General features: G+C 41.7%; 1 long non-coding RNA gene across 5 annotated transcripts in view; it reads right to left on the bottom strand.

The window, feature by feature from the left end:
- Positions 1-27,222, bottom strand: part of LOC112550481 — a 184,671-nt gene that overhangs the window by 106,442 nt on the left and 51,007 nt on the right. For all 5 annotated transcript variants that reach the window (XR_003094356.1, XR_003094355.1, XR_003094357.1 and 2 more), the window contains one exon: positions 16,518-16,588. This is a non-coding gene — a long non-coding RNA (uncharacterized LOC112550481). The remainder of the gene's footprint in view (positions 1-16,517; positions 16,589-27,222) is intronic.

The following is a 27,222-nucleotide window of genomic DNA, read 5'->3' as shown; positions in this document are numbered from 1 at the left end:
CCCCCCCCCCCCCCACCAAGTAACTCCCCCCATTCCAATTTACCTTAGATTGGATGGTCATTTTTAACTCGACCTAACCTCCCTAAATGTCCGTATATGCATTTATTACACTAATTATCAGGGATATAGGTTTTCCATTTTCTGTGGAAAAATGCGGTTTTTCTCATTTGAAGAAGAAACTGTGGGTTTCCCCTTGCAGGCTGGTAGTCTTCCAGTCTTCAAGGGGCTGTTTGGGCCTTGGGGGAGTGGAGGAAAGGTGATTGGAGACAAGGGGCATCACATGTGTCTGCACGCACACACGCGTGTGGCCGGCACACAGTCAGGTAGGTGGTGGGAGTAGCTCCAACAGGTGCATGCAGGTACGTGTATGTGGGGGTGAGGGTTGGAGAGCCAGGGCTTGGGGACAGTCCAGCAGTGGGGGGGGGGTGCGTGTGCACACATGTGGCAGGGGTGTGCAGAGGGAATAGGTGTGTGGGGGAGGGGGCAGGTGCCTGCCAGCATTGAGGGAAGGTGTCCAGGTGCTGAGGCTGCAGCAGGGCAGAGGGGAGGCATTTGCCCCTCCAGTGGGGGGAGGGGGCAGGAGAGCCTTTCAGGGGTAGCCTGGAGCCATCTGGCTGAGCTGGCAGCACCAGGGCTAGTGTCTGTGCTTTCAGGGGAGTGAGGCCAGAAGACATTGCCTGGGAGGAGAGGGAGCAAAGCCAGCTGGCATGGTGCAGGAGCCCCACCCCAGAGTGCGGGGTGCCACAGGCCTCTCTCCTCCTGCTTTCAGCTCACACTGAAGCAGGACTTGCTCTACCACTGCCTGCATTAGTTAGAGCTGCCGCAGCCATTGTACTCAGTCTGAGAGGGATGGAGACAGCTGGGCGCCCCTCCGAGAGGACTGGGGAGGGGCAGAGGGCTACAAGTCAGGAGTGAAGGGCACCGGCAGGGCTGGCGGGGCTGTAGCTTGAGAGTGAAGGGCACCAGGGCAGGCAGAAGACTGTGGGTCAGGACTGCAGGGCATTGGCAGAGCCAGGGGGCTGCGGTCAGGAGTAAAGGGCACCAGCTGGGCTCAGGGGGGGCAGGGAACTGTGGGTTGGGAGTGAGGGGCACCGGCAGGGCCCAGGAGCTGTAGGTCAGGAGTGAGGGGGCACCAGCAGGGCCTGGGGGGTAGGGGACTGTGGGTTGGGAGTGAGCAGCACTGGCAGAGTCAGAGGACTGTGAGTTGGGAGTGAAGGGCATCAGCATGGCCCAGCCTAGAGCGGCAGGGGACTGTGGGTCAGGAGTGAGTACGGTTGCCAAACCTGTTTGAATCTATTCCAAGAGGTTTCATCACATGATGTAATGACATTAATGACTGATTTATTCTACTGTACTCAGGAAGGCAAATGTACATTACTACTACATTTTAAAAACCCATTGGACTACTGTATAAATTGGATTCAGCATTTAATATTTATTTCAATGAGTGCCCTGGGTGACTCTCAGCAATCTTCTGGAGAGTATATCTCATTCCTGGAGACTCCAGGGCAAGTGTGGAGGGTTGGCAACCTTAGGAATGAGGGGCACTGGAAGGGCCAGGGGCTGAGGGTTGGCAGTGAGGGGCACCAGGATGACCTGGTGCGTGGGGGACTGTGGGTCAGGTGTGAGGGGCTGGGAGGGTGAAGAGCTGAAGCTTGGGAGAGAGGGGCAATAGCATGGGCAGGGGCAGGACACCAGCATATTAGGGCTGCACAAAACAGCAGGGGGACAGCTGCAACTGGACCCATGTCCTGGTGAGCAAAGGGAGCAGGGTGAGCTCTGATTTTCCGTGATAAAAATACCAAAATCAAACACCAAAATATACAGGTATTTAGAACTTATTTTACTATAATGATGAGGCACTGGTAGACTTCCAAATTGCTTTAAAATTGTAAATAGATCAATAAAATGTGTTAAATTGATACCTATATATAGTGGTATTTCATTTTAATTGTGGAAAAACACAGATTGTTGGGGGTTTAATCAGAGAATTTGGTATTTTTTTATCGGAAAATTTGCCATTTTTAAACAAAGAAAAACAGGACCCCTGCTAATTATGTACCTTTAAACACAGGAAAGAATTTTCTAACAGACTACTACAGCTTCACTATTAGATCTGTAGTAGAAAACTATTATTACATTAGCACTTAGAAGGTATAACCAATATCATAACTGTTTGTGTTGAGCAACACACAGCCCCTGCTGTGAAAATGTTACAAGACAAGACAAGACAGATAGACTGAGGATGAATCTGAAGGTGAAGCACATGTCCAGGATGAACCAGCAAAGCCAACTTTTCTAGGTCTTGCTTTCTAACCCACCAATTCTCAACCAGGGTGTAGCGGCATCTTGGGTTGCTGTTGATCCTTTTAAAGGTGCCATGGGGCATCACTCAATATTAGCACTCTTAAGTGTGCAAACATCTACACATGACTGACAAGATAAACCCAGAGATTTCTAGTAGGAATCCATAACGTCCAAAACATTCCAATCTCTTGTGGTCCTTCTCTGAGTTCTTTGTAGCTTCAAATAATAAAGCAAGTTTAGTTAAGAGCTGACATTTTCCAAAGGCTCCTTGAGTTTAAAAATGGTGAGAGCCACTGTTCTGCTCCAGTCATTGAATGCACTTCTCTTCTTGAACTGATTGGACAAAAAGTCTTAAAAAAACACACACACACACACACGCACAAATCCAGTTCTCCATCCTCAGATTAAAATGCAGCATAATAGCTTCATGCCAGAATGTTTAAAAGTTCTTTTTCAGCAAAATGGTACCCGGATATTAGGTATTTGCATATAATAATGATCTCACAGAAGTGAATTGCATGTAATTTGATCCCTCCCATCTTTTAGTTTTAAAATATCAAATTGCTCTGTGGGGTTTATTCTCCTTTTCATTTATTGGTGTAGGCTCTCCTTAATGCCAAAGCTAGAGAGAAAATAAAATACTCCTAAATCTCAATGTGCTGACTTGAACGACAAATTCAGAAAGCAACTTTTGTTGGTAGCATTCAAGTTTATTGGCAACCCTTATAAAACTGCCCCAAAACCACATACTGTATCAGATCTCAAGTCAACGTTTTTCTCCAAATGGTATTGAATCACTTTAATGTAGAGCGTAGTGCTTCCTTACTCTAGCTTCAATGTAGCTAATAAATTCAGCTTTACTACAGTACTATAAACAGCTGAAAGAGCTGTAATAGCATCTAAAAATGAGCTGTTAGCATTGTAGTGTCCAGTTTAGAAAACTGTAAACAGCATAACAATGAAAAAAAGTTAATGATACTCTGCTGAGCTGTCAAAGGAATAAGGTAATTCACTATATTTTTGTTATAAAACGTAAATTTATAATGTTGTCAAAGCTTCCCCAATATCACAAAGTAGGAATGAAAAGGAAGTCCAAACATCAGAATATCAGCTACTACTTTTCAGTTATTTAATTTAAATTAAATTGGCCATGAATAAACCTGATCAATACTATTCCAGCAAAGCACCTAAGTACCCCCATCAAGCACCTGAGCAGATTGATTGATTGAAATGGAGCTTCTTGTGCACTTAAAGTTACAGGCATGTTTAAATGCTTCACTGGATTGGGGCCTTGCTCTTCAACGCAAACTAATAAATCTCTGGACAGTCACATTTCAAATCATTGCCACAGTCCAGGCTGATTTAAAACTGGCAACCATTAAGTGCTTAAAGCACTGTGAAAAATCAGGCAAAAAGTTAAGGCCAAATCACAAGTGTGTTGCTTTCAGAGTATAGAGACTAGCCAAAGCTCTCCAGCCATTCTGTACCTGTAACAGTTATTTGAATCCATACAGGGAAGACTCTCCACCCCTTTTGCACAAAACATCTGCAGCCACACTGCTGCGTCAATATCCCTCCTCAGGCAAAATCTATGACTGTCTAACTCGCACAAGTGCCATAAATGTCACAGAAGGCATTGGGAAGTGGTAAATGAGTAGGCAGTGTGCCCTTGACACTTCATGGCAGCTAGTGAGAAAGAATTAACTCACCGCCCAGAGAGCCAGTTGGCAAATTCCAAAAATTGCAGCTGAAACAACAGCTGACCAAATCTAACTGTCTCTTCTTTGCCTACACCCTCATCTAATCATCAGAACCTTTCCCTTTCCCAAGGCCTGAAAGCACCTGCACAGACAGTTTTACAGTAGGCCACAGAAGGCTCCCATAGGCAAGACCCAGGTGCCAGGTGGGTGTAGAGAGGGGAGTCCATTTCCACTATTGCCCTGGCTCCATAAACACCTCCACAAGACCAAACGTATAGTAACCAAAGAGCCACTTCATGCTCCTGCCTCACTGTCCTGAACATCCTGCAGAACAATTAGGCTACTACAGAGTCTCCCCACAAGGGAACAGTGGGGGCTGTGGCTGGACTACATGTTTGAGGTATAATGTTTGTGACCTATAGGGTTCTAAGTCTGCATGGTCTTATGCTCACAGATATCAGCATATTTGACATTTAAAACTATGAAATACCAACCTATTTTGAAATTGTCCAAATCATTAGTTGTGGAATTTTCCTAGCACTTCATGAATACCACTGTTAATTGGGCAATTAACTCAAAACTACAGAATATGCTGTGATGGCATGATATGATATAAGCCATGTAAAAGAAGGAGCAGCCAAGCAACTCAGTATGTTGAAAGATATTAATGAAGTGGCAAAATCTGCCAGAAAAATAATAATGGGTGATTTTAACTACCCCAATATTAACTGGTTGAATAACACATCTGTACATGGTTTGGAGAAGCAGCTTATTGATACTATAAATGGCTTCTTTTTGGAGCAGCTCTTTCTGGAGCACGCAGGAGGAGGAACTCCACTCAGTTTTGTTTTGTGTACAAGAGGCAAGCACGGCTGTTCTGCTAAGCAGCAGTGGCCACAGGATAACTAGGCTTGAATCCCAATAGACAGGGTTTTTCGGTGGTAATGAAATGGTTAATGGCAGGTGGATGGGAACAATAAAACCCATAAAAGCCTGCTATCTCAAACTGGAGACTATTTTGGAGGTTGTTTGCTGAGATAAATAAAACAAAAGTAAACAAGGGAGAAGGAATCCAGCATGTTCATAGGGTGAAGTGCAGGATTCTATGTGACTCTTAAAGGCAGCTCTTTGAATTTGTAAACTCTGCCAAAAACTTTTAACAGGACAGAACAAAGAGTATGGGAATAGCCTTCTGTTGAGTTTTAGGCCAAATGAAATAGAAAGGAGCAAAACAATGGCTTTTGCAAGGGTAGGTGTAAATTAGAATTTAAAAAATTAAAAGTAAAAACTAGTGGTACACCGACAAAGATTTTTGGGGCCAATATCAATAGCCTATTTTTAAGGAGTTGTATTGGCCAATACCGATCTCATTTCCGATCTGCAGCCCAGCAGCTTGAAGAGCAGTGTCCAGCTGGTAAGTCTGTTGTGGTGGAAGCAGAGGGACAAAGAGGGATTGGGGTGCAGGTCCAGGCCCCTGCGGTGAGGGAGAGAGTGTGGCTGGGGCAGAGGCTGGGGCACGACAGGGTATGGGAAGGAGCTGTAGCTTGTCTGGGGGTGCAGTTTCTGCCACTGCATTCATCCCAGGAGGCATGCGGGGCATGTGCCTCCCAGATCTATGCAGGGCAGGCCGAGACAAGCTGGGGCCAGAGCTGTGCCGGGCTCTTCCCAGTGGGGGTTGGGCCGGGCTGTGCTCAGGATAGGCAGTGGTAGTGCTGGGAGGGGGGCTACAGAAGGGGATGCAGACACCCCAAAATTCGCTGCAGCCCCCACAATCCAACCTACCTCCTCCCACCCTGCCCCGAGTGCAGCCTGGCCCAGCCCCTGCTGGGAAGAGCTTGGCACAGCTCTGGCCCCAGCAGCGGCCTGCCCCCATGCCTCCTGGGATGTGTACAGTGGTGGGAGCTGCCCCCCTTCCCTGCGCCCCACCGGATGAGCCACAACTCCATCCCTGCCCCACCCCAGCTAGGCAGCACTAGAACCTTCCCCAGCCCCAGCCCCACTCCCTCCTTCACCACAGGGGCCTCAATCTGCACCCCCAGACGCCTTCCTTCCTCCCTACCCTTCCACCACAACAGACTTACCAGCTGGACGTAGCTCCCCAAGCTGTCAAGCTGTGCTCCTCACTGCCTACATACTGCACTGGGGCTGTGCACATGCACAGAGCATTTATTGGCCAAATTATGGGCCACATCAGGCAAAAAAAAGCAGATTTCCGATACAGTCAATTTTCTTTATATCGGTGCTGATCTGATATCGGACTGATGTATTGGTGTACCTCTAGTAAAAACCAAATTGCCCATGATATTATAATAAGCAAGACATTCTTTAAGTATATTCATAGCAAATATGTTTCTTGAGGTGCACAAGTCCTGCAGCTGTACAGAGAAAGAGATGATAAAGTGTGGGTTGTTATGCTCCTCTCATCCAACATCTACAGCTACACCTAAAGCATGTCCATAAGGCATCTGCATCAAGAGATGAAAGAGCAAATACAGAAGCTAGAGAATGTGCCAAAAATTTATAATACACATATACTGTCAGACTTCAATGAAGGAGACAAAGAAGAAAAACCAAGAGTATTGTTGTAACAAAGGTTTGTGGTATGTGGCTTTAGGACAGGGACAGAACTGGGGGGGGGGGGCGGGGGGGGGGGGGGGCGAACGGGGGGGGGGGGGCCGAGTGTGGGAGGTGAGGTGGTGCAGTTGAACCCCTTCCCAACTTTGACTCTTGCTCCACCCAAACTTTAAAACCAACTGCCTGGGAGGGGCAGCAGCATTTCTATTCCAGCAGTGCTGAGTCAATGGACTTTTATCATCTCCCAGATTCCTGTTAATCTCTATCCACTCCAAAAGTGTTAATGACCCTCTCTCCTTTTTAATGGTCTTGATGTTTCACTATTCAAACTCTCCTTTCTTCTGCAATTTTGCTGTCTGTTAGCCCTTCCTGGTAATGGCTCTCTATTTCACAGCCCAGCAGACTGTTTTTAGCTCTAGCTAAAAACCTTGACTCAGGTGTGGCAATATTAACTCAGGTACAGAAATGACTGAAGGTGAAGTACTGGAGGCACTGTCAAGATGGTCAAGAATGCTAGATTTTGTTTTATGAATCTGAATGAGAGATGTACCTTTAACTATAATGACATAACACTAACTACCTAGTTTCTTGTGTTTTTTTTTTTATTTTGTATACTCCAGCAAAGTAGTGCACATTCCAATAGCTATATTTGTTTTTTTTTGCTTTGATCAAAGGTTCTAGTTTCTCTTTAACGGGAGAAAAATATGTGTAGTGTTATATGTGATGATGTGCCACACCATATGAACCCCCCTTTTCAAAATCTTAGATTTGCTTGTGGTAGGGGATAAGATTTTATGAAAGCAAATGAATATCCACAGACATATAGGCTATTGGTCTGCCATTGATATAAAGATGGTGAAGGAAGACAGAACAGGGAGTTCTAACAAAATGTTTCCTAGTGGGAAAAAAATTAAGCTAGGATAGCTGTATCAAAAGTAGTCCCAGGTATTGTTGATGAAACCAGTATCATGACCAGAAGAAGGAATAGCCAGTACCAAAAAAAAGACATTTCCTGACAGCATTTAAACAATACCAAGTTAAGGGGCAGCACGATAACAGATTAAATTAATTATGAAAATGCAGGGTAATGAATCTCAGGAAGAAAATGTTTACCTATGTGGTTCTCATTGTTAGATTTTAAATAAACTTTAACCACTCAGCAAAAGTGGACCACTGAACTGAAATATCTGCTGAATGCAAATCTCAAATAAAACTTTAAGAGGTATAAAGAAAATAGAAAAAATTATAACACTGTTAAATAAATCAAGAGTGTGTACTCTCCTACATTTCTGTGTTCAGTTTTAGGTACTCTCTCAAAACAAATAGCAGAAATACGAGAGGTTTGAAAGGGATCTTCTACTCACACCGTTGTTCACAAGTAATAAAAACTATCCCATAATTCACCTGGCTTACTGAAGCATGAAATACTGGCTGCTGGCCACTGTGGGATGCTAGACTAGTTTTGCCATTAATCTAACCCAGTTTCCAAAACACCCAAAGCTGTAATATGAACAAAGCATTATCGTCACTGTTTGCAAATTAACTCCACCTCTGACCTCTTGTAGCCTCCTCAAGAGCACCTAGCTTAAGTTTTATGCCTCTAACCTACACCCTTCCTGGGGTGGAATCCTGCCACCCACTTCCACCGGCCTGGCTTCAGGTTGGCACCTGCAGTTCTGTTCTCCCTTAGGCAACAACAGATTTACCTAGGAACCAGCCAGCACTCGTAAAACAAAGTAAATAGGTTGCATGCATGCCTACTTTTGCCAGATGGACAACTATCCTCCACAAGGAGACATATGTCTAAAGCATTTCAGGCTCTCTACAGGGCTGTCTCCTTTGGTCACAAACATGTCTATTAGCTTTTGGATGAAGAGCTTATCTCTTTCTCAAGTCAGAGTTACATAGTTTTAAGGCCTTTGTTCAAAACTTTGAACCGGGTTCATCTGACTGGTCGGCTATTTCCCCAAGAGAGTGAAACTTCAAAATATATATGTTACCTGCATTGCTTCACCATTAGGAATTTGGGAAAATCACTCCGCAATTACTCCTCAATACATTTAGTTCCTGCAGGAAGCATCCTTTAGTCATAGAGATATGTATAATATTTATAAAGTTACTGCAGTAGTCTTTGAATATTCCATGATTCCACAGCATTGTATCTATCATACACACACATCCAGATTTGCAACCTGTTTTCAATTAAACAGATTTCTAACTACAGTTCAAAAATGTGTGTTCAATGTGCCAGTGTAGAGCCTGCAAATACCAATACACCTCTACTGAACACAAACACAGTACTAACAATAAAAATACACAATTTCAGATTCTTTACATTCTTGGCATCCATATGAGAACTTCTAAGCGGTGAAGCCATCATAATGGAAAGTGAATTCAAAAATCTTTTTTGAACTGATTTGCACAACTGACCTTTGCAATTCACTTCAAATTTGTGTTAAGATATTAAGCAGAACTTTTTTAAAGGGTAATGCACATTTATCAATTTTTTTTCAATTAGCTTTAGAAATAGGGAGGTTTTCATAGTAAACATTTGTTTTAGGTATTGTGCATCGATGCTAACAGCTCTGTCTCAACAGACTATTATCATATCTTTAAGGAGCTAGGCTTAGCTATACACTGAAGATCTTGATACAACCAGTGAGCAGTTAACCTTTTACTCCAACCTCTCCCATAATAGTGATTATAATGAATACATGGTTAGTCTTAGGCAATTCTGTTTTATATCAATAAATGAATCAAACTATATATGCAATGCTGGGGAGGAAGGGAGAGAGTAAAGCCAAGTATGAACAATTTACCATCTTCACCCACTTAATAAATCTGACTTAATAAGATTCCAGACAATGCTCACACACAGTTGGCATCATCTATCCACACCATTGTACAGTGCATGCGAGAAGTGCTTTATAACTTTCACCAGGTGGCAAGGCCTGAAAAAACCTTCCCTAAGAGCCCTTCCAAGGTCTTGAGTTTTATCTGTCAAAATACTTTAGTTTAGAGGATGAGTTTATAATGATGAGGCATAATCTACAAACACACTGGGCTCTACAAAAAACACTCCAATTGACTCTAGGTACAAACTCCTCTGCCCTTCTTGCGCATTCTTGTTTCAGCACAAGGACTTTCCTCCCCTTTCTGAACCAGGTATTACACACAGATTGTACTAGGTACTCCTTCCTTACAATGCTAGAATTATTGGGATGAGCCTGAATCTTTTCCACTTACTGCTTATTGTAAAGAATTATTCAGGTGGCTGGCTGACCCAAAGTAGCATACATATCTGACAGGGACAAAGTGGTGAGGTCCAATTTTGCATCCAGAGCACTGGAGTGTTTTAAAATAATATTTCTAATAATAGTACAACTAATAAAATGCAATTAAAACAGTAGAACTTAAGTCTCATTAAAAAAGCAAGCTAAAGACTATACACAAATCTTCTCCCTGTGCAAAATATGTTATAACAACTAGTTGGATGCAAATGGTGGCAGTGGTGGCTGCATTTCAGTGATGTGTGTATGTATATATATATATATATATATATATTTGTAGTAGTTTAAAAGTGCTATAAGAGCCTTAGGTCTACTATAAATGTAAATTATTATTTTTTATGATGGGTTTCTCCTGTGACATCCATTTTGTTGCTCCTAAGGAAATGAAGGAGAAAGTGGTTGTGCTATATTATAAATTAAAGCTCTAAATCTACCATCTCCATATTCCATAAAAGGGAGCATTTCACACAAACAGATACAGCTCCTTGAAACCATCCGGTACAGCTAATTTATCTTAGTAGCCAAAGCAGTAACTGCTGCACTGAACAAAGGAGGTAACATGGGGCCTAGGATAGACCACCCTCTCTGCTACTACACACCTATACTTTAAACTGTGCGGTAGACACTTCCCCTCTCCCTCCCCACTCCCACAGCACTAATTCATGTATAGTAATTACCCATCCAACTTTGTGGCTTTAAGGAAAAACTTCAGAAAGAAGCCAGCCAGAGTGTCCAGGCAGAAGGAGAAGCTACAGAAGCAGCCACAGTGGGGACTTCCAGACATTCAGAATAACTCTGTACAGTTTTGACTGGACTCTCTCCATTCTATTCAGCGCAACTGTTTGCTCCAACCATCTCCCTCTCCCTCCCAGGTAATCTATTCTCTAAACCTACCCCACTAACTTTTTACATTGCTCTGTCATCCTCACCCCCCTCCCTTCACTTTTCTTTCTACCGAGCTGATCTTCCCCTAAATAAAACACCCCACGTTCTCCTCTCCACCCCACCCAAAATCATGGATTTAACATGTTTGTCGGCACAGTTCACTTTGCTTGTTCATTATAGCCCTTCCCCCATCTTGAGCTGATCTAGTTATAATGTAAACCATTCAGATCAGGAACTGCTCACTCATCTGTATAGTACGTAGCATGACACAGCTCCATCCTAGGCTGGCCTTGTACTCACTACCAAAATAAACATGTATTTGTTAAAAATGATTATTAACCAATAATCAGTCCATGGAGAACAGCTGGTGAGAATAGCTTCATGCCTTAAATACATAGATACGCCTTTCTAAGTGATAGCTCCAATTCAGCACCCTCTTGACTCATTACATTTCTGAAAACCTAATGAGCAAAAGAGGGTGGAAAAACCAGCTCTCCCTTTTAGAAACCAGACAGAATCCACTACATCCTGCTGCTTTTATAATGACATTAAAAACTATTTCTAGAACAGAGCTGTCCAACTGGCAGCCCACAGGCTGGATGTGGCCTCTAAGTGCCTTTTTGGCCACCACTACTCCCCTTGCTCCAGCAGCACTCATCACAGGGCAGGTCAGTATGGGGGAAGGCCCAATGATCTCTCTGTCCTCAGGACAGCACCAGCCGCATGGGGAAGGCTTGGGTGGGGAGACTGCACTGCTTGTGCAGCAGCGGCACAGGCAGGAAGGGGGGAAATCACCCATGTGGTGGTGGTGGCAGTGAGGGGGCTCACATGGCAGGAGGGGCTGCACCTGGCGGGAGTTCCAGCATAACCCCCATGACATGCAGCCCCAACAGTGTGCAGCCCCCAGCTATTCTGAAGTTGAACAGACCTGTTCTAGAGGATGACAAAGGTTCAGAACAGGTGAATCAAGTTAGGTGAAGAAATGAAACAAAGTCGCTGAAAGACAGAACTGTTACTTATGCTTCTCTATAGAGGATTCTTTCAAAATTTCTATTGAGGAAGGTTAGTGACAACCCAACGGAAAATTCCTTGATCCAGAACCTGGTGTACTATGGATATGCTAAAGGAAAAGAAAATGAAAAGGAAAGAACTCATCCTCAAGTTAAACTTTTTAACATCTTAATATATCTGAGTACTGAGCTAGAAAGCATATAGAAACCGTCTTCTTTGACTTTTGTTTCTTTATTGAGTCTTAATCACCATGATGCTATTTACAATTGAAATGGTTCCATATTTTTAAAAGAAAATGCACCAGGTAAAGAAAAGAAATGTACTTGGTCAGCATCAACAAGCACAATTCCATTGAATTTAGTGGACCCATGCCAATGTACATCTACTGAGGTATAAAATCTTACAAAAATAAATCTACAACAATAATTTACTGAGTTTGAAGCAACAACATGCTCTTGTTATAAACAGCAAACTGGATTCCAGTACTGAAAAATCTGATAAAATGAATTTTTATGGCACTGCACAATGATGTATACATCTGCTTAAATACACAACTTCCAAATGTTTACTTTGTATTTATAACAAATACTATTATGAATGACTTGTTGCTGGTTTTTAAAGCTTTCTGATTTTAAACTCAAATTACATGCTGTTATTTTCATCATAGTATCAAGCAAGCCTTTCTTTGAAGAGGTTTTATCACAATACACTTGAATTTTCCTGAATTTAAGTAACGTTCATTTAAGGGAGAGCTTGCTTTTCTCATCTGTCAGTTTTTAGTTGAAATTATATATGTGCATACTACCCATAACTCTTTATATTCAGGCTAAACAGAAAAAAGAAGTTCAGAGGCTACTTGCTAGTAAAATAATGCATTGCTAAAGTACAAATAAGAATCCTTTCAAATATTCAGTGCCATTAAAGATAATCTTTCTATTTAACGTATTTTTTTTTTAATTATGAATGACTATTATAATTTGGCACTGGAGAAATCTTAACAAGAACAGATCAAAATATTAAACCTCTCTGGGATGATATTTGTGTAAAAAGTAACCTTTAGTTATGACAATTACTCTGTGGGCATTATACAACAGCACAAAAGTCACATTTTCCATGCAATTTGCTATTTTGTATGAGTCATCAATCCTGTTTTCTCCTGAACAAAACTGGTCAGCTATGACAACAACAACAAAGCTGTCTGAACTGCCTGATCCAAGTAATTACATGTTACAGCAGAACACATTTCTGACAAAACTTTCAAAAATTTGAGGAAAAAAGTTATTATAGTTCCTGATTAAAATAGCTTCTAAACTGATATAAATAAGTATTTAACAAACTCTACCATACGCTTGTTTCAAAAAGGCATGCAATTACTCTTATCAGTCTTTCTAGTGTTGATCCTCAAGGGCTGCCCTTTGTCTTACCAAACTTTACTTAATATAAAAGAATGAAAGATCAGCATATCAATCTAAAGAATAAAATAATAGGATATCTAAAATTTGCATACACAATTTATAGTACAGTAAGACATGTAAACAACTAAAACTTATTGGGATCTTTCATAGTTAACCTTTTTATACCAATGCCTAGCACCCTCACCTTTCATGAGCTATGACTTGATGTGCTATGACTAGTCCTTCTCTGATTGACTTTAGTGGGGCTACTAACACAAATAGAATTTGCAGAAATCAAGCCTTCAGACTAGATACTATTTGAATCAGTAATTTGCCTTAATCAAGCCTTCAGACTAGATACTATTTGAATCTTTAATTTGCCTTCCCTGCCTGTAAAGCAGGATCAAGTTTATGGCACAGTAGAAATTACTGTTAGTAACTAATAACAACATCAATACTGATGTTCCAAACCCAATTTGGAATCTTTATTATATCAATTTTAGGAAGGCTTCATCTTTCCTTAACATAGGATATGAACTTCAACAAATATTAGTGTTTGCTGAGTACTTTGTGTGTCAAGGTTTGTTGGGTTTTTTTGTCTTCCTCAGAGGCACTGGGTGTTGGCTGCAGCCAAGACTGGGGATTTTGACTGGGGTGTTGAAAGCTCCTGCTAGGACTTAAACACAGAGGGCATGTCCAGACGAGTGCACACGTGTGTTTGCCTAGGGACAACTAGCAGCAGCATGTAGTTGTTGTGCAGGAAATGTCCCTGCACATGCATGGTGGCATGCGGCAAGTTGCCCCAGGTGGGGTAGGGGAAGCTGAGGCCAGCACCAGCAGCTTTACCTGGCATCCTGGGGGCCTCCTGGCACCACAGCAGCGGCAATCTGGGCACATAGAGCCTGGCCAGCAGCTGGAGCATGGCTCTGACTGACCAGGCTTCGGTTTCAGGTGGTACACACAGCTGCCATGTGCGCCACCCAGCTTTTTTCTGCCATGGGTTTTTTTGACACCGGGAGATCCCAGTGTCCTAAAAACTGCTACACTGCAAATTAGCACCACGGCAAATGTGTGTATGTGCAGTGTATGTGGTTTGCAGCACTGCAGATGGGTTTGTGGCACCAGCATGCTACTCTGCAGTGCAGGTTGTGGTTTTGACCCTGGAAGATCCTGGGGTCAAAAAAACCCATGCCAAAAAAAAGCAGGGCAGTCCAGTGCACATGGCACCAGTGCATGCCACCCAAAACTGGAGCCTGGCCGGCCAGAGTCACACTCCAGTGGGCGGCCAGGCTCTCTGATTCAGGAGCACCGCGGCTGCAGCTCCACAAGGCCCCCTGAACCCCAGAGAAGGCTGATGGGGCCAACATAGTTGCTGGCCCCAGCCTCCCTCACCCCACCCAGAGTAACCTGCCATGCACCAGAGCACATGTGGCACAGGCGTTCCCTGGGAACAAGCAGCAGTGGCGCAAGGTGTGCCACTGCTACTTGTCCCAGGGAAACACATGTTCCCACTCATCTGGAAGCAGCCTCTGTGGAGACTGTTGACAAGTGTGTCAGCTCTGGCATTGGAACCCTTGATAAAAATCGTGCAATGTGGCCTTGGAAAAGTCACTATTAAAAATCATGAGCTTTACCATGATATTAAAAATCACAGTAAGCTTTCAGTCCATAGCCAACCCATAATACTTCACTGACTGTATTGGGTATTCTCTTTTTTCCAAGACTGAAATATTGCAGTTCCATTATTTTATTTAACTTCTATATTTTCTCTTCAAATTTGATTAAAATTGCTCATTCAAAAGACATAGAAATCAATACAATTGTACATGAAGGGGCCTAACAACTGTAAGCATTAGCCAAAAAACAGAGGAAAAGACATTTTTTGCAAGAAGAAAGATTTAGTGGCAGCACTTAAGCATCATCTAGTGCAAATCACTGGGTACATATCAAGTTTCCTTCTTTGGAGAGATTTCATAGACATTAGGGCTGGAAGGGACCTGGCAAGATCATTGGGTCCAGCCCCCTGCCCAAGGGGCAGGAAGTCAGCTGAGGTCAAATGATCCCAGCAAGATAGGCATCAAGTGTTTTTTAAAAGTGTCCAGAGTAGGTGCATGCACCACTTCTGGAAGGAGTCTATTCCAGGCCCTGGGGACTCGGATGGTAAAGAAGTTTTTCCTTATGTCCAACCTAAAACAGTCTTCCAGGAGTTTGTGACAGCTGGACCTTGTCTTCCCTTGGGGTGCCCTGGTGAACAGACATTCTCCCAGATCCTGATGCACACCCCTCATGTACTTACAGGCTGCCACCAAGTCCCCCTTGAGCCTTCACTTCTCCAGGCTGAAGAGTCCCATGGAGAAGCAGATATATGCATTTGCTCACTGAATTTAATTTAGTGGATAATTTTTCCATAGATTATTATGTACCTAAAGCTCCATAAACTAGATTTGCAAGTTAAGGTATATAACTTACATCATGTTAGGTGAGTTACATCACCTTACAACAAAGGGTTTATTGGCTACTTTTCATCCTTTCCTTGAGTACTGAATATGGGTTACCACTCTATATTTAGCCATATCCAAAAATTAGTCAACATTTTCTTTATCTTCACTCCATAAATTATGTTTTATTTCCTGTTGAGTGTCTCTTCTTTAAGGTCCTATTCAGCAAAGCACTTAAGCACATGCTTAACTTTTAAGTACATGCTCAACTCTCATGAATGTAAGCACATGCTGAAGTGTTGTTTTAAACTGAGGCCTAAATTGCTTCAGTATCACTTATTTTGCTGCAATAGTAAAGGTCAAACTTTTCAAAGTTAAACATAAATACAGTGCTGATTCAGTACTGTCCTTGCACTTATCCAATAACCTGTGCTACATTTCCTCCAGAAGCCCCACCAACCTTAAACCAGTGACCAGACAGAAGTTGCTTCCAGGCACAGCTCTCCATCACTGTAGCAAGAAACACTGCTGACATTAGCCACAGGGTCAGCACAGATTCACAGATGTTCTAAAATGGTAAGCAGCAAGCTGCCACCACCTTGATGATTATTGGAAAATTTGATGGGCATTGTAAATGAGAGCCTGTGTGTTAATTCAGGAGTCTAAAGTCCTTCTGAGTAATTGAAATGTAGGATTGTGCTAAAAAACCAAAGGGACATTGACTCATTCCCTTTTGACTACAAAAACAAAAAAAAAAGTTTGAGTACTTTAAAGTTTGAGTACTTTAGTACCTTTCTTTATAAGATCACATTCTGACTGTGGGCTACAAGATTTGTGTTTTAAGCATACACCTATTTTCACCATATAGCTGTTTAAGACAATACAAGAAAAAAGTGCAATGAATCAATAAATACTTACAAATACACAAGAAACTCAGCCCCAGCACCCAGAAATCACTGGTGAGTTGCCTTTGAATTCATGAAACTGACCTGAAAATGCAGAAGGGAAAAACAAGTTAAAACAAAGGAAAAACCTCAACACTGATACATTTCACTTTTTTATTATTATTATTAAAAAAGACAGTTTCTAAGCATAAGCTAAATGAAACTGCAACCAGCACTGTTGTCACCAATTCAGCTGAGCAATTTACACAGAATTTGTTTCCAGGAAGCCAATACCATGAGAATCAATTATTTCATTGTTCTACATCTTACACCATAGCAACCCAGTCCATTATGACTTCTAAGAACTGTCATAAATGCAGGCATGGTTATCTTTTTAATAGGTAAAACTGCAAAGAGATTTAAAAAAAAGAAAAAGAAAAAAAGGATTATAGAACACACTACTTTTTTTACAAAAAGTATTTTGTTAACCGCATTTTGTAGCATAACTGATTAAAAATAATATTGTTTAGGTATGCTAAACTGGCATGCATCTAATGTAAACATTTATATAATAAGAAATACTAATGATTTTGTTCTACCTAAGGTCTAGATTGAATTAGAAGCTTAGTCTAAGTACAATGCGTTCACTATAAGGCATGATTAAATCCAACATTCTTTTTCCTGTATACCACTCAGTCCTAGCTGGAAAGGTAACAGATGCAACTCAAACCCACAGAGTCTGCCTTATAAAATTCTTTAACTAGCACAATGACTCACTTTATGCCTCTAAATATCCATGGTTTCCTCTCTCTAGAACCCCCATGCATTAGAAGGTAGTTCAGCAGTTTATTTTTATTGTTTGGTCTACATACAGAACATTTTTAGTTCTTGGGAAAACAAAGAAACTTTGTTGCAAAGCCCTTGTTTTCTTTCCAAAATGGGAGGATGGATATGGGTAACATTAAACTGAAAATAGTAATGGAGCCTGGACTACTAGTTTAAGTCAACACCTTTTCTGTTCTTTGGGAGCTATCTGATTAATTTGCAGTTCATAAAATAGTGGGCGTAAGTTTAGTTTAAAAACATGTAACTATATTTAAGATTAAGTCGTCATTTTTGTTAGCCTCCGGCAATCTTTGAGAAACACCTTCCCACAACATTTTTGTACCCTAAAATGCACCAGCCAGTATTGCACATTGCCTAGAGACAAGGAGAGAATACCAAACTTATCTTGATGTAGAATATCCTCCTTATCCCATCCATCCACCCTGGACTGCATGTTATTCATTCCAGCCAAGCCCTCCCCCCATCCTGCAAGTACACATCTAATTGTGTCTTCTCTCCTGTAACACAAATACAGAGTCAACAAATCTCATTTGCCATATCAATGCAGTGTTATTATATATGTTAAAAGCAAGTCTGAATCTCATTATCAACTGATTTATGCCATTAGTGTGCTTTGGAGCCACCAATTAAACAAGGACAGTGGTTCCTAAGGTCACAGTTAATTAATCTGAAAGAGTCTAAATACACTTTAATGCACACCACCTCATGTAGAGAATTTAGGAACAAAGCACAAACACTATATGGTGGGCAAGCAATTAGGGGTGAAGGTTAAACGCACAAAACTTAAAATTTAGCCTTAACATTCAGCTAATATTTAAGGAAAAGTTTAGCCTAATAAAAGAACAGTGCTGAAAAATATGGATATGAGAACCTTGGTGCTTAGGGCAACAATGCAAGTTAAGTGAGAAGACAGAACAGGGCTAACCATGCCCAGTGATCCTGAGCAAATTAAGGCCTGTTGTTGTTCAGATAACACCTCAAAACTGGAAATCGGCTGCAGGCTGCACCATTATGAAGCTAGTCAGGCTGAAACACCCCCCCACACACACACACACAACAGCCCAATCTATTCAGAATGGTTTCATTTGAGCTAGGTTGTTACATTTAGTGCATCATACAAAATAATCAAAAAATTATTTTTCCCCTAAACTCACATTGCCTTGGTTAATTTAATAAAATAGTGCATCACATATAATACATTCAAAGCAAATCAACTAAATGTGCAGTAATGTAACAGCAGTCTGCCAATACAACCAAAATATAAGTAACAATAGTGAAAACACTCCAGCCTACCTGAAACACTTATTTACAGCACAAATTCAAATATAAAGTAGCTTGGCTTTAAAGGGAGGAAAATTATAGACATTTTGTAAAAGCATGGCTCATTTTATCTTGTATACTTACTGGATCAAAAGATAAGCAATGTGGCAAATACAAAATGCCACCTCATGACCTAATTAATGTGTACTGTTTCAAGCCATTTTTTTTCACATTTGTAGCAAAATGTTCAACAAGTGCACTTTGACTCCTATTCTTTTCCTGTGTGGTTTTCCAGATAATTTTTTCTGGTCAAAAGACTAATGATGCACCTGTGAAAGGAAAAACAATCTCTCTCCATTATTAAAATATATTAAACCTGTGTAACGTACATTAAAAGACCATGCATAGTAATACTGATTGAAGCAAGCGGTACAGACCAAAACAAAATCGACCCTTTACCTTCTCTTCTCTGTGTTATACATTTCCTTCATATCCACAGAACATAGTAATCTCTCACTGTTTTCTGGTAAGGGACTTAACATCAAATTGTTGAAGTGGCTAACTCCCGTTGATGAAAATAATATGATCCTTGGTACCTTAGCTAAAGCTAGTTGTAATTTGTCTCTAAAAGTTTGGGGTTCAACTCCAGGCAATGATCATGATGAACAGTTAGTTCTCACACACGTACCAGATTAAACTATTTCCTTAAGCATCCTCATTAATTTCAGCAGTACTACTCCCATCAGTGACTTCACTCAAATGCATTATTGCAGTTAGAGCTGTGTAAATATTGTCACCTCAGTCTATTCTTAGCCACCTTTTTGAAATGTTATTAACGCATGCATCAACAACTGCCTCTGCTCTGACACCAAAGGACAGAAGCAAAGTTTCAGCCACTACTGAACTCAGGTTCGGGGAAGTTTACAAAAAGGTGCTATGTATGTCAACCAAACCAAACAAATAATATGCTTTCTTCTGAATTCTACCACCAGGAACTCTTTTGTTTTAACATTTCACCACAGTGGAGAGACCTTGCTCAATAAACCAATCAACTCCAACATTGTGACTGATTGATGTCCCATGCAGGAGCTGCAGATGCAGCCTAGTGGACCTCTGCTGTGCTCATACACACTAGCCAGCTCATGGGACTCTCACTACTAAAAGCACAAGATTCTCAGCCCTTGAGAGGCAGCACAAAAACAGTTCAATGCTGTTTCAACACATTGTGAAAGCAGAACAATGATGACCGAGATCGTCAAAGACCCAAGGGAGTTAGGCACTCTGCTCTCACCGAACTACAACAGTCATTAGTTACCTAATTCCTCTTATTCCTAACTTCCCTTATCTTATTTGAAAACACTAAGCTACGCAGCAAGATAAAATGGCACATTTTAAACAAGAAAGACTGCACAAAGGCAACCTGTAATTAAAACCAAGGTAGCTTATAAAAACACTAAAGGGTCTACAGGATCAGAAAGGATGAGCTGAGGCAGAGCTTGAAGACATATGGATTCCAGGCCTTCGATAAAGAAAGCAACAAAATGCAACTGACCTGGTTTGAAAACAGAATCGCCATTATTCCATTTCCCATTGATACAAGAGAGAGGCATGCACACGTATCCAGCGATTACAGATAAACTTTCCGGGCAATTTGATTAACAAACATAAAGCCTTATCTCGGAAAGACACACTCATGAGCAGGAGCACAGATGTAAGACAGACCACTTGAATAAGTGAAAGATTGCAGGTTCAAGCTTGTAATGCTTAATAAAACATCACTATAAATACCAGGAAGCAAAGAAAGGGTTTGTGGGGTTTTTTTGCCAGGGGGTGGGGCGCTAAGTTCATCCTGCTGCCTCCAAAATAGCTTTAGTGATCCTAAAGAGAAGATCACTTGGAATAATAGGAATAATAGAAGATTTCACAATATTTATCTATAAACATCAGATAGTGTTTATTTCATATAAAGCATCTAATAATAATAAATGACCATGATTCTTCTAAGCTAACCAGATTCTACAGGTAGTCTGAATTTTCTGTCAAAAGCTATTAGTGAGCATGAGAGAGGCCTGCATGTAAAAAATGGAAGCAGTTATTTAGAACAAAGCATGGCATCATGTTATATCATTTAAGAATGTGGCCTATCATTGTGGCCTGCTGGGACCAAAATATGTACCATTCAACAACTGTTAAAAACCTATTTTCAGAATGACAGCATAATATGAAATGAGAACAAGGTATAATACAGACAATGAAGTTATACATAGAGGGCCTGATTCACACAGCAATTTCACACCCTCTATGTGCAAAATTGCACAATTAAAACATTAATGACCTGCAAGAGCATAACCATGAAGATAAAAATGAAGAGGGCAGTAGGTTGATTATGATGAGCTCCTCTTAGCTGGAGTTCAGTTACATCTACCATATCTCCTTGGATTTTTACTTAATTGAGGTAAAGGGCATAGTTTCAAGATGATTCAATGAAGAATGGCTTATATTTAATTATGGACAATGTTTCATAGGCAAATACCACTTCCAAACAGGAAAGTAAACAGAATAATTAGCTGTTATTGACAGGACTCTCCTACAACAAGAGGAAATTCCTGTTATCTTTTCTCCCTGTCATCTCTCATCAATCGCCTGATCCCATAATCTGCTACCTTTGGTACCTTAATCTTGGACTGTTTACTCTCAATCACTTAAAGGTACTGTTCCATCCATTAAGGAAGAGGGCTGTTTTCTTGATTACTTCCTTTTTGGACTTTCCCTCATCACTGCTACCTAACTACCACTGCTTCATCCTTCCAAAAGGATACTCAACATGATTTGTGTGCCCTGGAACTGAAACAACTGCAAATGATCTATCATAACAGAAATGAGAGTACATTGCTTATTTGGAAACTGGTGGGGAAAAGGGATTAAAGACTATAATATCAGAGGAAGAAGGATGATCCAGTGAACAGGATGTTATCCTGAAATTCAAAAGATCTGGGTTTTCGGTTCTGCCACAGACTTTCTGTGTGATCTTGGGCAAGTCAATTTCTCTGCATCTCTCAATTCCCCATCTGTTCATGGGAATAACAGTACCCCTCAGTATCACAGGGGTGCTTGGAGGATTTCGGCAGTGAAGCCTGAGAGGCACTCGCATACTTCAGTTGTAGGGGATCATACAAGTACCTAGGATGGATTCATGTGGTCCTCCAAACCTTGAATTCTTCAAACATCCTACGAAAAATATTCCCTAAAGACTAGTGATCTGCAGCATTGTTCTCAAAACATTTCATTCTAGTGCCCATCAGGAAAGGCTGTAGGGACCACTGGCAGCTCATCAGTTTGCATTCTATGTATTATGTAATTGATGTAATCTCTAATAGCTTCTCACCGTCTCTTATGTCAATGCACATGCAGTTTACAAGGCATGCATTACGTCTTCGGTAGACAAGTCATTAAGGTATCTCTGCTGTCTGCCTACATATCTATAAAGTATACATCAACTGTAGCATTCAAGCACCAGGTACAATAGCGATTACTAAATCACTTCTTAACATGGAGCTATCGCAAAGTTAATAAAGGTACCAAAAGAGAATTTGATAAAAAGTTACTGTGCATGTCCAACAGCCAATTAAAGTGTTTGTAAATTTGCTACTTCAGAATAACGTCTAATGCCACTATAAAGTTCTAATTCACAAGGGAGCAAACGCACACAAAATATGTAGAACTGGTACATTTCTATACTTGCTTAATTTCTACGTTGAACAATTCCTACAGTTTTGTTGAAAAGAGTGCGTGCCAGCATGCCTTTGTCAGGGCCAGTACTGGAGCAATTACTCCCTGAATGAAATGCTATCAAGTTACAGCACAAACCCAGTTTACTTGAGTGATAGTCTGAACACTGACAAACACTTCAGTATAGTGGTGCTCTTGCAATAAATAGCAGATACCTAACAAAGAGAAAAATATATTTGGAGAGTGATTATAGATATTGTTGGTTCCAGAAAAGCAGCATTCTTACAAGGACAGACTCTGGGGACATATCGTAGGATGGAGAAATATGTTATCAGTTCACTGAAGTTTATGAAACTATGAAACACTGTAAGTAAAACATTTTGCACCAACTAAGGCTTGGCAGCTCTGCTCTGCCACCAACTTTCTGTGTGATCTTGGGAAAGTCCTGTCTCCTATTCTTAGATTACCTTGCCCATTTGGGTTGCAAGCTATTGTACTGATGCCTCATACTAGGGGATTGTACAGAGCCTTGAACAATGGGATCTTGATCTCAAATGGGGCCTGTGAACACTACTGTCATACCAAAAAAATAAATAAATACTCAGGTTTTGTTAGTTTAGTACACCAATATATTTTTTAAACAGATAATAAAATTAATAATAATAATAAAGACTTTTGGGTCCCTTTAAGGTTTTTAATTTGAACCACGTGCCCAAGTTTCCTTCTATTTCTTCTTTAGAAAAATGTTAGCTAATGGACCCACTAACTTTATTTTAAAAGGGCATGCTTTTTTGCCCAGAGATATGCTGATCAAGCCCAGATATGTGGCAACATGACAGTGAAGAGTATAACATTTTATTTAAACATGCAATTTAACATGTAGTTAATTTTTTAAGGAGTTTCATGAACCCTGAATTGGATTAAATTAAAACTTAATTACACAACAAAATAGGATCATATTGATTTGCCTCAGCTTACTTCAAATCAACTTTATCTACCTTTAAAAGTAGATATTCCATTTTTTTTAGATAAGTTAATGTCAAGTGCTGCTGACCTCTTCTGAGTATATAAAAGGTCTTTGGAGGAAAAAAAGGTTCAGCAATTGAATTTTCTCGCTTGTCCATAACATTAAAAAATTATACAGAGCTATGATCAGTAGAATAAAAGGTGAGGGAGGATTTCATTTGTTGCAAGCAACAGCTGAAGTTCAGGAGATGTGCTGCATTTGCAATGTCTCATTAGTGCCACTCAAAACTCAACTACATCTTGTAAGAAAGGTGTAGGGTACATTTTCATAAGGGTCATTTACAGACCTTCACTTGTGTACATAATATATTATGCACATCAATATAAACACTGCATTCATCAAATATAAACACTAATGGGCTCTCTTTAAAAAGGTAATACCTGCACATGCACAAGAAAAGCTTAAAGGATTAACAAAGGATCTCCTAGCCAGAGCCCTAAGCCTCCAAGCAAAGGTGGATATCGAATTAAAAAAATAAAATCTTTTCATTATTTTCAAGATGCTACCTTGTTATTCTTACAGTTACAGTACCAAACATAGACTCTGCTTAGAAATTCTATCATTTTTACAAGCCTCTTGCTAATGGTGTTTGGTAGGGCTGTGCAAAACTTCAGTCCCTGATTCAATTCGGTGGAGATTCAGCCCAATTTGGCAGCCAAATCTCCAAATCCGAATCGAATCACAGGACCCTTTAATCTTTCCAAATCGAATCAGAACCCTCCGAATCAATTCAGAAAGATTCAGCAATTCGGACATAGACGCAGTTTTAAATGTTTTTTCTGCATACCTCTAGGTAGCAGGCAGCTTGTGAATGCTGCGATGCTGGGGCACATGGAGATGGAGTGACCCACAAAAGTGCACAGGGCTCCCCAGCGCACTTTGCAGCAGGCCCAGAAGTGGACCAGAAGCACTTCCTGTCCACTTCCAGGTCTGCTGGGGAGCACACTGGGGGTCCCCCCCGCACTGGTGCCTGCTGGGTCTGGGGGGGTACCCGAGGTCCCCCCCATGGCCGATTGCTGAGCTGGGGGGGGGGGGGGGGGGCCGCCGCCCTCCCCGGGGGGGGACAGCCTGCGCGCTCCCTGGCGGACCTGGAAGTACTTCTGGTCCACTTCCAGGTTCGCCATCGAGCACATGGAGGTCCCCCCCCGCACTCCTGTGGGACACTCCATCTGCCCCAGCATCACAGCATTCATGGGCCACACTGGTACCTTGAGGTATGTAGAAAAAACATTTAAAGTTGTGTCTATGTCTGAATCAGCATCGAATCTTCAGATCTGGGTTTGGCCCAATTGAATCAGGGACAGTGATCCAAATCAACTAATCAAATCACTCTCCCTGATTTGGGCCGAATCAGAATCCAAATCAAATACAGCCCTCTTTGCACACCCCTAGTGTTTGGCCACCATCATTTTTTGGTAGCTAAAATAAAAATCTCTCTCTCTCCTTCATCTTCCAGAGATTGTTACAAAAGGAAAAAATACCCCTTAGTCTCTATCACACAGGATTTCTAGAGCTAATGGAAATGAAGAGGATCTCCATTACCCTCTTCATCCCCTTTCTTCACCCTCCTGCTTCACAAAGCTTTCTCAAGTATAGCTCAGTAAAACTGATGTCATTCTTAGTAGTTTCACTTCAACGCACAGGGCACATCTATGCGTACTGTTATTCTGGCACATGTGCCTGAGTTCATTGCTCCTGGATGCCGTATTCGAACATGCCCAGGACCACAGCATGCTGAGCCAGGTCGGAGCAGCCCCGACTGGCAGGTGGCTCAGGGGGTCAGCCTGCTAGCCTGGGGTTGCTCTAACCCGGCTCAACATGCTGCAGAGAAGCTAGCTGCAGCACAAAGGTACTCCAGTGTGGAGCTAGCCAGCAGGCAGCCCCCACACCGAAGCACCCTTATACCCCAGCCAGCCTGTCAGCATCTACATGTGCATTGCTGTGCACTAAAAAACTCCACCATAGGATAGTACTTGCATTTTCAAGTACTAAACTGCTGCAGAGTTAATTAGTTTCCTAAGGCCATATGGCCACATGTGTAGAATAGTTTCCTAAGGCCCTATTACCTAATAAGGCCTCACATGTACATGTTGAAACTTCACTGGAGAGCTAATTAGGCAGTAAACGTCTCATGTAGATACACCCACAGGGTTCAAAATAACACCACCAAAATTTAGGATGTAGTTAATTGTATTGCTGAAGTGATGTTGTATCCATGACAGTCCAGGAAATATGTGAGATGCAAAGTTTTCTGTGGTTGATACCTTTTATTGGACCTGTTGGCATGGCTAAAATAGACAAGCTTTTGGGTACCATAGTACCCTTCCTCAGGCGCCTGGGAAAAAAGCAGATACAGCATAGCTAAATAGAAGATAGAACAAAGGCTTGTGTAAAATTCCATATGCCAATAAAACCAGGATATGAGAGAAATTATCAGGTAGCCAACAGACAAGAGAGATGCAGCCACCTGTTAACTAGCTATAGTTACTAAACAAAACTACAAGCAGCAGCAGAGGTACAAGAACTGACTGCCTCATCTGCAAGATGACACTGTGTCAATTTATGCTTGGAGGGATCTCGTGGTACCCACAAGGACTGGGAAAAACCATGCTGATGATAGCTTAAATTGTGCAGAAATTTGGCACAGCTGCCACTACTGCAAGCAAACTTTTTCCATTTGCCAGTAGCACATATATATTTTCAGGAACAACTGCAAAAAATTGCAACCTATCAGCTCCCTGTGGATTTTAGGATCAAGAATTTTTACATTTGTGCATATGGAGTACTATCCTATTTAAAATTCAGGCACAGATATTTGCACAAGAAAAATACAAAGAGTGCACATACCACACAGAGGCCAAGATCTGAACATCTCCTTTTATGTGAGAATAATGTAGTCTTTCTGTCTCAATTCAATGTGCAACCCAGCCAGTGGCGATGCGTAGGGGGTGCACATGCACCCCCTGAGAGTGTCGGTGCACCCCTGACATCCAGCGTTCCCCACTTCAGCAATAAGCAGGGGGGGACCAGTAAGAGCGCATGTGCACCCCTGCCCGAGAGCACCAACTGGGGAGTAGGGGCACCAGGAGAAGCGACCCCCGCAGTCCCCCTGCTGGCACTTCCGGGTTGGTGCAATCGGCCGCAGGGGACCCCCCCCATCGCTGACTGGTCACTGCAGGGGTAAGTGTCTCCTCCAATTCAGGAGGCACCAGTCACCCATGAACCCAGAACCTCATCCATGTCATCTAGGTGTCCATTAAGGAGTTGGGAGTGGGGTCACCCTTCGGAACTAAGGGAAGAACTTGGCCCAGTGGTTCCCAATCCCCACCAGTGACCTGGAGCCATGTCAGGGGAGTCCACAACTGCTGAGACCAAACATACACTTGGCCAGGCAGAGCTAAAGGAATGCTTTCCACCAGCCGTCTGAAAGGAAAGTATAATATAATTATATAATCAAGTAATTACATGTTAATTAACTGTTGAGTTATAAAGTTTATTTTATGATATTCCTATTGTATTTATATTGGGTTTGTTTGTTTTTTAAATAGGGTACTGCTAACATCTGAAAAGTTTTGGAGGGGGGCCTTGAGTCTAAAAAATGCTGAGAACCACTGTGCCTTTCACTCACTCTAATGCTGGGTGTCAGGCTGGGCAAATATGATGGTTCCCAGGTACAGACTGCCCACAGTTCCCTAACACTGGGGTTTTCAAGGCTGCCTAAGCAATCAACTATCAGAATCTTTTAGACAGCTGTTAAGCATCTAAAGCTTCAGGTCTACAACAGGGGTATAATATCATAATTTCCCTGAGGGACATGATTTCTCCCCATGTTGTCCCACAGCCTGCCATTTTCTCAGACACAAAATACAACTGTTTC

The sequence above is a fragment of the Alligator sinensis genome, unplaced genomic scaffold, assembly GCF_000455745.1.
Source record: "Alligator sinensis unplaced genomic scaffold, ASM45574v1 scaffold447_1, whole genome shotgun sequence".
Taxonomy (NCBI): domain Eukaryota; kingdom Metazoa; phylum Chordata; order Crocodylia; family Alligatoridae; genus Alligator; species Alligator sinensis.
The sequence above is the reverse complement of the archived record's forward strand: the minus strand, read 5'-3'. Positions and strand labels throughout refer to the sequence as shown.